We start from the raw sequence: 13,724 nt of genomic DNA on the forward strand, positions 1-13,724 counted from the left end.
AGGTGGCTACCGCTTCCCGGCGCCCTGACACGGCGGCTCCCTCCCCCTTCTGTTTAGCTTCCGATATCTGTGCGCGGTTTCACGGCTCCCCGCTTCGTACCTCGATACTCAGCGCTGGAGATGTTCATTTGTAGAGATCCAGATGTATCTTCCTGCGTCTCAGGCTGATTCCGTGGATATTCCTGCCTGGTCTGGTACCTACCCAGCTCAACTCAGGGGACCGGCTGAAAAAGGGGTCCCCTACTCCTCCGCCATCTTAACCTCCTCCCCTAAAGTCTCTTTTAATCTATAACAGTACATCCATCTTCCTTTGACTTTGATGAACTCAACTTTTTGGAGATCATAAGTCCAATTATGTTGTATCATGTCCCTTATTTGGATTTGTAGGCTATGCCCTCAAAATTAGGTTATTTATTTTGGGCAGGAATGTCACTGAGGTGACATGTACACCTATCAGGTGGCACATGATTTCTATTTGTTTCATTACGGGTAATACTAACTTTGATCACTCAATTAAGGTGTATCTGTCAGATTTATCTACCATAGAGTTGCTTTTTACCCCTTTGTAATTACTAAGTATTTTGTAGGGCAGTATTTTCAGACTACATAATATTCCCTCCTTCACCAAACTTTCATCCACTAGTTTGTAATATTCACCAATGCTTCTTGGCTGAATTAATTATTACTATGATGGTATCAAAACGGTAATTTTCTAACTCAATTATTCATTCTACATGTATTCTCTTCACTCCAATTATATATTCAATTTTTTTTAATGATTTTATTTATTTATTTCAGAGAGCGAGAGCATGAGCAGGGAGAGGGACAGAGGGAGAGGGAGAAGCAGTCTCCCCACTGAGCAGGGAGCCCAACATGGGGCTCCATCCCAGGACCCTGGGATCATGACCAGAGCCAAAGGCAGACACTTAACCAACTGAGCCACCCACGCATCCCATATTCAATTGTTTATATCAGTACGGACTCATGGGTTCCTATTTTATTCAATGGGTTATAATCTGATATTACCATTACTTCTCCAAAGAAGTCTTGGTTCCTTTTAGTGGAGAATGGGACTTTGAAATCAAAATAGGGCACTAGATGTGTCCTATTTTAGGGGTACTCCTGTTCTCAGAGATAGGGAAATATATGTATGTATATATACACACATAGTATATTATTTACACACATATATCACATGTATAAAATCTATGCATTTACATCAACATTTCTACATTTATCTATCAAACCCTGAGTTCACATCACTACTTCCAATTCCAATCCAATACCACAGAGTTATTACAGTTTTTTTTTTCCTATTCCATATTTAGAACAGTGAAAAACTTGGCGGCCATTATCCTCAATATATTTACTTATTGAATCAGTCCTGCCTGTGTGTAATCAACTTCCTGCCCTGCCACCACACTCTCATAAAGAAGTCCTCCTTACCCTGTTCAGACTCTGACACATTGCTGGCCCATCACTGCTGCCACAGGCCCCTCTCATCCTACTGGGCTTCAATATCCCATGCCAGGTGACCACCACCCTCCTGCACAGATTGCCTCCCCATCCCAACCAAGCTCTGACACGTGGTGCCAGGCCAGCAAGCACCCTTCTCACCCCCACTGAAGTAGCCAGCATTTACCAACTCTGCCTCTCAATCTAACTGCCTTCTTTTTCTCCCTCTAGGTCCAAATTCTTGTGTCAGATCCCTGCTGTCACCATCATCCTGTGCAGAAAACCTCCTCACCTCTCTCAAGCTCTCAACAACCATAGAGGCTGCTACCATCCTCCCCCTCATAGACTTCCTCCTCTCTCTATTCAGGTTCTGATATCCCATGCCAAATAGCCCCTTTCCCCCAACGTCGATCCAAATGCCTACTTTGCTCAGCCCTAAATTTTTTATTGAATTATTTAAAAAGGAAGAAGGGATGGAAACAGGCTACATGCAATTTCTGCTAAAGAATTTTTAATGATAATCTCTTCAATTTTTGACATTCATCATCCACAAGAAACTTTATTCATGGATAGGTGGATGAAAATTTTAAAGTTTTTTATAAACATTCTAAAATGAACCTCAATTGAAACTGTAGTTAAAGAATCTAATCCCTCTGCCTTTTCTTTTATTGGCAAACAAAAGCATTCCAGGCAGAGGGAACAGCTAGTGCAAGGTCCCAAGAAAGAAAGAAACCCAGCAGGCAGGAAATTACTGACAGAAGAAGTCAGTGGTGGGAAAGATTTCTTGTACTAATGCAAAAGGATTGCAAATGCAATTAAACTTTTCATATCAAAAATTTTTTAATAATTAAGCAGCTCTTATTTGCAGTCTATACCATAATAGCTACCTTGCAGTTACCCTTAGATCCCACAAAAATGTATTTCGGTTTCAGACAGAAGAATGTGATATATATGAAGATAGTAATTCAGGGCCACCACCCCAAGCTGTGCCCACCAGGAACCCCTGCTCAGCTCTTTTGCTTTATCTTTCAGAACAGCTATATACTATATTCACAGGACTCCTGGATCATTGTGTTCCACTGACTCCACTGCCTCTTGTCCTCAATAGGTAGCAGCTGACTATTTAAACAGATGTCAAGCTAGTAGAAGACTTCCTTGGAATGCTGTCAGCACCTTGCACTGGGGTAGCAAATGCCAGCTATCCTTCAAAACATTTGCTATTTTCAGGGATGGGGCCTGTAGCCACACTCTGCTGCATTATGAATGCCCTCTGAGTAGTTGAGCACAGCACTCTGTGCTGTTCCCAGGTTGTACCTAGGTACGTCAAACACCGGGGGGGTTAACATCTCCTGAACACCTATAATGCATTTGAGACACACTAATTGGATACTTCTTTCCCCTTTTCTTCCCCTCTTTCCCTAGATAACTCTTACTCTGTTTAAGAATTCAGTTTGGAAATGAGTTCAAAATCATTCATTCATTCACTCGATTAACAAATATTTAGAAAGTGAAATTAAGAAAACAGTCCTATCTATAATTGCAACAAAAAGAATAAAATACCTAGTAATAAATTTAACCAAAATACCTAGTAATAAATTTAACCATGAAAAACCTGAAGATGCCACAAATAAATGGAAAGATATGCCATGCTCATGGATTGGAAGAATACTGTTAAAATGTCCATACTACCCAAAGCAATCTACAGATTCAACACAGTCCCTACCAAAATTCCAAAGATATTTTTCACAGAAATAGAGCAAACAATCCCAAAATTTGTATGAAACCACAAAAGACTCTGAATAGCCAAAGGAGTCTTGAGAAAGAACAAAGCCAGAAGCATCATAATTTCTGATTTCAAACTATATTATAAAGCTGTGGTAATTAAAACAGTATCCTACTGGTAATAAAAACAGACACATAGATCAATGGAACAGAACAGAAAGCCCAGAAATAAACCCATGCATGTGTGGCCAATTAATTTATGACACAAGAGCCAAGAATATACAATGAGGAAAAAAGAATCTCTTCAATAAATGATGTTGAGGAAACTGGACAGCCACAAGCAGAAAAATGAAACAGGACAAATATCTTACACCGTACACAAAAATAATCTCAAAATGGATTAAGATTGAATGTAAGACCTGAAACTATGAAACTCCTAGAAAAAAAAACACAGAGGGTGAGCTCCTTAACATCATTTTTGGCATTGATATTTGGGATTGGACACCAAAAGCAAAAATGGACAACTGGGAGTACATCAAACGAAAAAGCTCCTGTTGACTTCATCAACAAAATGAAAAGGCAACCTATGGAATGGGAGAACACATTCACAAGTCATATATCTGCTAGGGATATACAAAATATATCAAGAACTCATACAACTCAACAGAAAAATCCAATTTAAAAATGGGGAAAGCATCTAAATAAACATTTTTCCAAAGATGACATACAAATAGCCAACAGGTGTTTGCTGAACACACGAACAGCATATGGAAAGGTGTTCAACATTACTAATGATCATAAAAATGCAAATCAAAACCACAGGGAGCTATCATCTCATTTCTGTTAGAATGGCTAATATGAAAAAGACAAGAAATAACAAGTGTTAAAGATGTGCAGGAAAAGGAACTCTTGTGCACTGTTGTTGAGAATGTAAATTGGTGCAGCCCCTATAGAAAACAGTGTGGAGGTGCCTTAAAATTTTTAAAACAGAACTACCATACGATCTAGCAATTCTACTTCTGGGTATTTATCTGAACTTTCCAAAAGGTATCTGCACCCCAATGTTCCTTACAGCATTATTTATAATACCCAAGACATGGAAACAACCTAAACGTCCACTGATGGATGAGTGGATTTTTTTAAAAAAGATTTTATTTATTTATTTGACACAGAGAGAGAGAGAGAGAGAGCAAGCACAAGCAGAGGGGGTGGCAGGCAGAGTGAGAGGGACAAGCAGGCTCCCCGCTGAGCAGAGAGCCCAATGCAAGACTCAATCCCAGGATCCTGGGATCATGACTTAAGCCAAAGGCAGATGCTTAACCGAATGAGCCACCCAGTTGACCCAATTTAAAATGTGGTGTATATATGCACAGTGGAATATTTTTCAGCCATAAAAAAGAAGGATATTATGTTGAGATAACCTGAATGGACCATGAGGGCAATATGTTAGGTGAATTAAGTCACACACACACACACACACACACAGAGAGAGAGAGAGAGAGAGAGAGAGAGAGAGAGAGAACACTATATAATCTTGCATGTGGAATCTTAGGAAAAAGCACCTCATAGATACAGAAAAGAGACTGGTGGGTGCTAGACACAGGATGTGGGAAGGGGAGGGGTGAAATAGATGAAGGTGGCCAAAAGGCACAAATTTCTAGTTATAGGATAAATTAAGTCCAGGGAATGTCAAGTATAACCTGATGACTACAGTTAATACTGTACTGTATATTTTAAAGTTGCTAAGAGAGTAGAACTTAAAAGTTCTCATCACAGAAAAAAAATGGTAACTATGTATGATAACTAAACTTATTGGGGTAATCATTTCACAATATATACATAAATCAAATTATATTGTACACCTAAAACTAATATAACATCCTATGTCAACTATATCTCAATAAATAATAATACATTTTTAAACACATATTTAAGGAGAGTCTACCAGACACCATGTTAAGTTCCAGAAATGCATCCCTGAACAAGAAAGTCAAATCTCAAGGATTTTATGGCTGGTGGAGGGGGTGTTGAAGAGCAGACAATAAACAAATACTCACACACACACACACACACACACACACACACACACATTAGGAATGACAGGTACTGAAACATAAATGACAAGAAGTCAGCCATGTGAAGATCTAGGGGAAGAACCTTCCAGGCAGAGGAAAAAGCTAGTATAAAAGCCCCAAGGAAGAAAGAAGGCCATTGGGCTGGATATTCCTGACAGAGAAGAGCAGTAGGTAATGAGCACAGAGATCTGGCAAGGGCCAAATCATGCAGGGCCGCAGAGGCCAGGCAAACAAATGTAGATTTTAAAAGCAATAGAACCCACTGAAGGATTTTAAACAAGGAAGTAACATGATGTGATATCTTAAAATTTGGAAGATGACTGGCTGCTCTATGACTCATGGACTGCAGAATAGAGAGGCAAGGAAACAAACAGAGGTCTACCATAGTAGTCCAGGGAACAGATAATGATGTCTAGACTAAGCTCGTAGAAAGAAAGTACATAAATTCAAATACCCTAGGGTGGCAGGGTTAAGAGTAACTTGCTGAGGGACTTGATACAGGGTATAGGAGAACAGGAGTTGTAATCAAGAATGGCTCCCAGGCTTCTGACTTGAGCAATGAGGTGGACAGCAATTCCATTTACTGAAATTTAAAGAGTGTGAGAAGGGGCAGGTCTCTATGTGAAAACCATGAGTTTTGTTTTGGACATGTTAAGTCTGAAATCCCTACTAGACATCCAGGAAGAGTGATTAGAGTAAACAATTGGATAGAGGGGTATGGAAATAAGGGAAGTGTCAAAGCTAAAGATAGAAATTTGGACACAATTTTCACATAGTATTTAAAGACATAAGACAAGATGACATGGTATGAGCATATATAGAAGATATCTTAAGAAAGAGCCCTGGGGCATTCCAACATTTAATATCTTGATGGATGAAAAGGAGAATGAAGGGGAAGATGAGGTAAAACACACAAAAGAGACTGAGAAAGAGCAGCAAGTGAGGTAGGAAAAAAATAGGAAAGTGTAATGTCTTAGAAGGCAAAACAGGGAAGTGTTTCAAAAATGAGGGCTGCTGTACCAGAATACCATAGACTAGGTGGCTTAACCAACAGAAATTTATTTCTCAGAGTTCTGGAGGCTAGAATGCTGAGATCCGGGTGCCAGCTTGGTCAGGGACTTGGTGAGGGCCCTCTTCCTGGTGTACAGCCTTTTCCTGGTATCCTCACATGGCTGAGAAACAGAGAGCTCTGATCTCTTCATTCTCTTATAAGGGAACCAAGCCCACAGTGGGGGCTCTATGCTCATGACCTACATAAATCCTAATTACCTCCAAAGGCCCCACCTCCAAATGCCATCACACTAGGAATTAGGGTTTCCATATATGAATTTGAGGGAGGATATAAACATTCAGTCTATAGGAGATTGCTACAATATAAAAGATAAACAATCAAATGTTAGTAAGGATTTGGAAAAAGTGGAGTCTTTGTACATTGCTGGTGGGAATGTGAAATGGTGCACCACTTTGGAAAGCAATCTGGAGTTTCTTTAAAAAGCTAAACATAGAGTTACCATATGACCCAGCAATCCCACTTCTAGGGATTTTTCCAAGAGAAATGAAAACATATGTTCATGTAAAAAGTTAAACACAAATGTTCAGAGCAGCATTATTATCATAAGAACCCAAAAGTGGAAACAACCTAAGTGACTATTAACTGATGAATGGATAAATAAAATGTGGCATATCCATACAATGGGATATTATTTGGCAATAAACAGGAATGAAATACTGGCACATGGTACAGCACGGGCGAACCTTGAAAACATTTTCCTAAGTGAAAGGAGTCAGATACAAAAGACCAGATATTATAGGACTCCATTTATAGGAAATGTCCAGAAGAAGCAAATCTACAGAAACAGAAATCAGATGAGTGGTTGCCTAGGGCTGGGACAGAGGAGGAGGGGGAAATGAGGAGTGACTGCTAGTAAATACACAGTTTCTTTTGGGGGGGACAAAAATGTGCTAACATTAGATAGTAGTGATAGCTCTACAACCCTGTGAATATAATAAAAACACTGTACTGTACAATTTATTTTTTTAAAAGATTTTATTTATTTATTTGACAGAGAGACAGCCAGCAAGAAAGGGAACACAGGCAGAGGGAGTGGGAGAGGAAGAAGCAGGCTCCCAGCGGAGGAGCCTGATGTGGGGCTCGATCCCAGGACCCCGGGATCACGCCCTGAGCTGAAGGCAGATGCTTAACAACTGAGCCACCCAGGTGCCCCTGTATTGTACAATTTAAACTGGTGAACTGTACAGTATTGGAAATTATATTTCAATAACGCCGTTGGAAAAAAAATAAGGGAGACATTACCTAAAGCAAATATTACTGAGAGATCAGCTAAAATTAGAAGAGAGACCACTGGGTTGGGTAGAATAAAGGTGATTTGTGATGTGGACAAACAAATTTTTAGCGGCAGGGAGACAGAAGACAAATGGGGTGGACTGAAAGGGAATGACAAATGAAGGAGCATCAAAGAAGTTCTCTTGTAAAGGGTTGCAGAGATGAGGTGATGGTGAGAGAGGGATATGGAAAAAAAGAGGGTTTGTTTTCATAAGATGACAGATAATAGAGCATGTTTACTGATAAGAATGATTCATTACAGTGGGAGAAACTGACAATGAAAGAGAGAGAACGTCTGTTGTTGAATTAAAGTCCTCAAGACGGGGATAGATTAAAAAGCACTAATGGAAAGGCTGGCACGTATTCATTTCACCGGGAAGGAGGCAGAGAGCCCAGGCACAGATGTCGGCATACCATACACCGTGTTAGAAAGATGAGAAAAAGCTGCTATTTTCTCCACGGAGTCATAAGCAAGGTGATCAACTTTGAGTAAGGACAATGAAGTCTATCAATCACATTGCTATAAACAAAATCATCCCCCCAAAACTTAGCAGCTCATGAGACCATATCTTCCTCAGTTTCCTGGATTTTCACCTTTGCCCAGAAGCCTGTTCTTAAATTTAGCATCATCTGCTTTCTGAAGATGCAGGGAAATTTTAAGACTAGTAAGTCCTGGTTCCTTTGTGTTTAACCATCTTTTCTTTAACAGATCTCTCTCTTCTCTCAACATTTTATCATTAGCAGAAACTATAAGAAGAAGCCAGGCAGCATCTTTACCATCCCGCCTGGCAATTTCCTTAGCTAAGCCACCCATGTTCTTTACGGACATTTGCTACTTTCCACATGAATACAGCTGACAGACAGTGCTGCTAAACTTTCCACTTCTACACAAAAAGGATTCCCTTTCCTTCTGCTTCCAGTAATATTTTTGTTACTTTCCTTTAAGTCTTCACCCACAGTCTCCTGAAAAGCCACGAGGCTGCTTCTCACAGACTCTTCAAGATGCTTCAATTTTTCTCTAACATTTTCCTCAAAGTCCTTCCAGCTTTTGCCTACTGCTTCATTCCAAAACCCACATTTTTAGGTCTTTCATATAGAAGAATTCCACTTTTAAGTACGAAGATCTGTAGTAGTTACCTATGACAAATTACCCCCAAAATCAGTCACTTAAAACAACAGTTATTATCTCATAGCTTCTGTGAATCAGTTACTTACAGAAGGCTTACCTGAGTGACTGGGGTTCAGGGTTGGCCAGAGGTTGTCATCGAGATGTCAGCCAGGGCTGGAGGATCTGCTCCCAAGACTGCTCACCCACAAGGCTTTTGGCCTTTGACCTCATCCTTGCCACAAGGCCCTCTCCATAGAGATACTTTTTACAGGGCAGTTGGCTTCCTCCAGGGTGAGGGATCCAAGAGGGATGGAGAGCAAGGAAAGCCACAATACTTTTTATGACCTAGTCTCAGAAGTCATACATAGTCACTTCTTTTTTTTTTCCAGTTTTGTTAAGGTATAATTGACAAATAAAATTGTAATATATTTAAAGCATACAACGTGATGATTTCATATACATATATACACACAGTCACTTCTGCCACATTAGTTTGTTTAAAATGAATCACCAGGTCCAGCTCATATTCAAGGTGGAGAGGACTTAAGCTCTACCTCGTGAAAGGAAGATAATTAAAGAATTTGTGGACATATTTTAAACCACCATAAAGAGGAATGAAGAAGACTTGTAGAGAGAGAAGATGAGAAACAGCCATTTCTGAGAGTGGTGGAATGAATGTAAGATTGCTGGAAAATTTAGGAGTATTTCCAGGAAATTTGGAGTTCCCAGTTATGATCTGTGATAATGAATTTAAAGGATCAGTCAGCAACCTGAATTTTTTGGCCAGGTTAGATGACTCTATCCCATGCTCACTCCTATTACTGCTTATATCAGACAGATTTGCAGTATATGTTTACTTGTCAGTTTCCCCCGCTAAATTATGAGACTTCCGGTGTCAAGAACTGTGAACTAGCCCTCATATGGCAGGCATTTAATGAATATTTGTAAATTAATTAAATCTGCTTCAAACTACTGCCTTTAGTCAAGAAAAGAGGAGGGACAAGGTAGAAAAGGAAGATGCAACGCAGCCCGGAAACAGAGGAGGGTGAAAATAATACGGTAGATGGGAAGTTGCAGGGTCACAGCTTTAACGGGAAAGGGAGGAGCAGCATTAAACTTGCCAAAGAAACTAGTTTATTACCAACCGACCTCCAGTTCTCTAGGTTTGCCACTAGATCAAATTCAAGCTAGCTCTGCATCCTCCCAATCCAGGCTTCCAGACCCAATTCCAACAAGACATGGACTTCAAGTTTGTATTTGTTTTCTATCATAGTCATAGCAAATTACCTCAAACCCAGTGGCTTAAAACAACACAAACTTATTATCTTACAGTTTTGTATGTAAGAAGTCTGATGCCAGTTTCACTGGGCTAAAATTAAGTTGTTAACAAGGGTGCATTCTTTTCCGGAGGCTATAGTGGAAAAATGGTTTCCTTCTAGAGGCCCCTCACATTCCCTGGCTCATGGTCCCCTCCTTCCATCTACAAGCCAGTCTAGTTTCTTTCACACTTTTTTCACTCCCATCTATCGATCTCTCTCCCCACCCCCCTTCCACTGACTCTCAGACTGCAACCAGGAGAGGGGCTCATATGATTAGACTGTACCCACCCACATAATCCCAAAGTCTCTCTCTCTCAAGGTCCTTGGCCTTAATCCTATCTAAAAGCACTTTATGCCACATAAGGTACCACATTCACAGGTCTGGGGATTAAGACATGGACATCTTTGTGGAGGTTATTATTCTGCCTAGCACAAGGCTACAGAGATAGAAAAGGAGATGATGTCCAAATGGGAACTAAAGGAGACCATACACTCATACAGGTCATAAAGCCAACAAGGATTTAATTAAGTGCAGAAGGGAATCTTTAAGTTTGATTACTCAGTTTACTTAGCACTACACAGGAGGTCAAAAATTCTAGATGAAGCAGGGTACAGGAGGTAAAGAGAAGAGTGGGTAGAGAGTCCAGAAAATGCCACAGACAGACAAATTTCTGTGCCCCAAAACTATTACTATGATTTGGTAGTTTCAAAGTTAAACACACACAACCATATATTGCTTCTCTTCAGTAAGTTACATATCTCAAAATAGCTCAAATTCCTTGTTTTCCTTCCAAATGCAATGTTCCATTCACAAGCCACCAGATGGCAGAGAAGAGTAGAAAATAAATTCTTAAATACAATTTAAAAAATTAATTTAAGAAAACCCAAAAATAAAAACCAAAAAACAACTTTTCTTATACGTAGAAAAATCCAGCCCTCTAGAGGTGTTTTGGGGGAGGGGGCAAACTCAAACATTTTAAGGTAGAAAAGCACCTTACTTTTTTTTTAAGGCTTCCAGAGGCATCAATTTCACAATCTTCCTCCAGGTGATACTAGAAAAATCTGTTAAAAATGTGTCAAGACAGTGTAACCAAGATTACTTCAAAATAGTTAAGCAAATTTATAAGTTCAGAAGAAAACTAAGAATCACTTTAAACTTGAGAAGAAGCTCTCAAAACCAACCAAACAAAAAGGTCAAAAAAAACCCAAAACAAAACCCACTGTCTTGGCCCTGTGGCGTCTCCCTGAGGAAACTCAACAGCTGTCCCCTGGTCATCCCCACTCAGTTATCCCTGACACCTCACATTCGACTTGCCCCACACAGGGAACTCGCCATCCTCCTTCCACACCTCCTCTTCCTCCTGTTGCCTACTTCAGTGAAGAGTATTATCATCCACCTGGTTGCCAAACTCAGAAACCTGAAGGTCATCCTTGTTGCTTTGATAACCTTCCACCTGCAAACAGTATGTTGTAATTCCTTTTTCTTCATCTGCTGGTTTGGAAATAATGCACTGGTTTTACTCTTTTAGCTGTTATCCCAGAAATAACTGTGTGCATATTTACTTTATCAAAGCCAAGGCTAAAGAGTGTCTGTACCCTATCTTCAGGTGATATGAGGATCTTTTAAAATGCATTATCCCCCTCCTGGATTAAATTATGGCTGTTGTTATTGCTGTGTATTTGACTTATTTAACCATACTGGGACATTATTACTGCTGTTTTATACAATCAGTGTTTACCCATACACATTTACCACCTTCTTTGCTCTTCTTCTTGAACCTCAGCTCCTCCCTCAAGGATCACTTTCCTTCTGTCTCAAGTACATCCTTTAGAATTTCCTATAGGCGGCATCTGCTAGAGATCAACTCTCTCAGCTTTTTGTTTGTCTGAAAAAAAGTCTTTCTTTCACCCTCATTCTTGAAGGATATTTTTTAATTCCCATTCTACCCTGGCAGATATTTTATGGGAACCCTTTAAAGATACCATTCCACTCTCACCTGATTTCCATTGTTGCTGGTGAGAAGTTAACTATTAACCCAACTACTGCTCCTTTGAAAGTCATCCACTCTGTTCCTCTGGTGCTTCTGAGATTTTGTTTTCTTTGTCTGTTTGTTGTGGTTTCTATGATGCATCTTGGGTGGATTTCTTTTTATTGATCCTATTTGGGATTACTGAGCTTCTTTAATTCCTTCTAAAAGAGTTTCAGTCATTACATCTTCAAATACTGCCTCTGCCCCATTCTTTCTCAACTTTCCTTATGTAATCCCAACTAAATGAATCAATCCTCTTACTCTGTCCATCACACATCTTAATTCCACTTCCATGTTTTCCATCTTTTTTGTCTCTCTTGAAAGCATTCTTGATAGTATCTACAGATCTATCCTCTAGTACACTAATTCTCTCTTTAGCTTTGATGAACCTTCTGTCAAACTGTTAAATGAATTTTTATTAGGTTATATATTTATCATTTCTAGAAGCTCTATTTGGTTCTTTTTCAAAAATTTTCTGCTCCTTTTTATAACTTTCTATTTCCTGATGATCATTTTAGGCTTATATTTTATCTTTTTAAATACTGTAAGCATAGTTGTATTAAGCCATGGAAGACTAGGTTATGTGGCAATAATAAATGGCTCAAATATCCCAGTGGCTTACAACCACAAACATTTGTTTTGTGCTTTCCATGTACACTGCACAGTGAACAGTGTTCAGCTGCAGTACTGACCCACATCTTCTTTGCTATGGGACCAAGACTGAGATAAACCATTATCTCAAACATTAATGCCTGTCACGGCAGAAAGCAAAGAGACTTATGACCAAGCACAAGGTTCTTAAATATTCTGAAAGAAGCAATATATGTCACTTCTGCTTATTTTGAGTATAATCCTCTTGTAAAGATGGGCACCAAAGTCCGTGAATAATAACAAAAAAATCACAGCCCATGCTTCTTATTATTAAATATTCAGTTCCCACCCCATCGCATACAAAATACTCACCTCCTCCCCAAGGGAGAAGACCCTAGAGTCCCACACAGTCACTGCTTTGATCTAAAAGTCCAAGATCTCTAAGTAATCATGTGTTCATTTCTACATCAGATTTAGAAGAGGTTCATTTTAACCTAGACACCTGTGAACTAGTAATACAAGTTATCTTTCCACCCCAACCCAATATATACACACGACAGAACACGGTCGGGATAATTACAATAAATCTCTCATTTGTAAAGGAGAAAGATGGAAGACACAATTCTAAATCTCACTGAGCAGACAATTACAAGCATTCCTACTCTAGGAAAGTAGAATATTTCTTGACTAGGTCTTGTTTTCTCTACCTACAAGTGAACACTGCTCACCATGCCTCTTGGTTCTGCCCTCCGGCAAGGTGTCCCTTTTCAATTATTATTAGTCACTCTGAAGAGGGCCCTGGAAAATATGCCCTCCTTGGGGAGTTAGTAGCTTTCTCTACATGTTTCCTTCCCATACAATTGCGGGGCCAACAATAGCAGACTCTGAATGCAGGCTGGTGGTACTTCTGATGAACAATTCTTTCCCAAAAACATACTTGATTTTTTATTTATTTTATTTTAATCAGCTCCCTATACTAAGAGCATAACTATAATTCCTTTTTTTTTTAAGATTTTATTTGTGGGGGCACATGGGTGGCTCAGTTGGTTAAGTGACTGCCTTCGGCTTGGGTCATGATCC

At 39.5% G+C, this 13,724-nt stretch overlaps 1 long non-coding RNA gene across 1 annotated transcript in view; it reads left to right on the forward strand.

Moving 5' to 3' along the window:
* The window catches only part of LOC109490145, a 21,246-nt gene extending 19,165 nt beyond the window's left edge, over nucleotides 1–2,081 (forward strand). The window contains exon 3 of the long non-coding RNA XR_002143395.2: nucleotides 1,687–2,081. This is a non-coding gene — a long non-coding RNA (uncharacterized LOC109490145). The remainder of the gene's footprint in view (nucleotides 1–1,686) is intronic.
* Nucleotides 2,082–13,724: the final 11,643 nt, after the last annotated feature.

Source organism: Ailuropoda melanoleuca, chromosome 3 (assembly GCF_002007445.2).
Source record: "Ailuropoda melanoleuca isolate Jingjing chromosome 3, ASM200744v2, whole genome shotgun sequence".
NCBI lineage: Eukaryota > Metazoa > Chordata > Mammalia > Carnivora > Ursidae > Ailuropoda > Ailuropoda melanoleuca.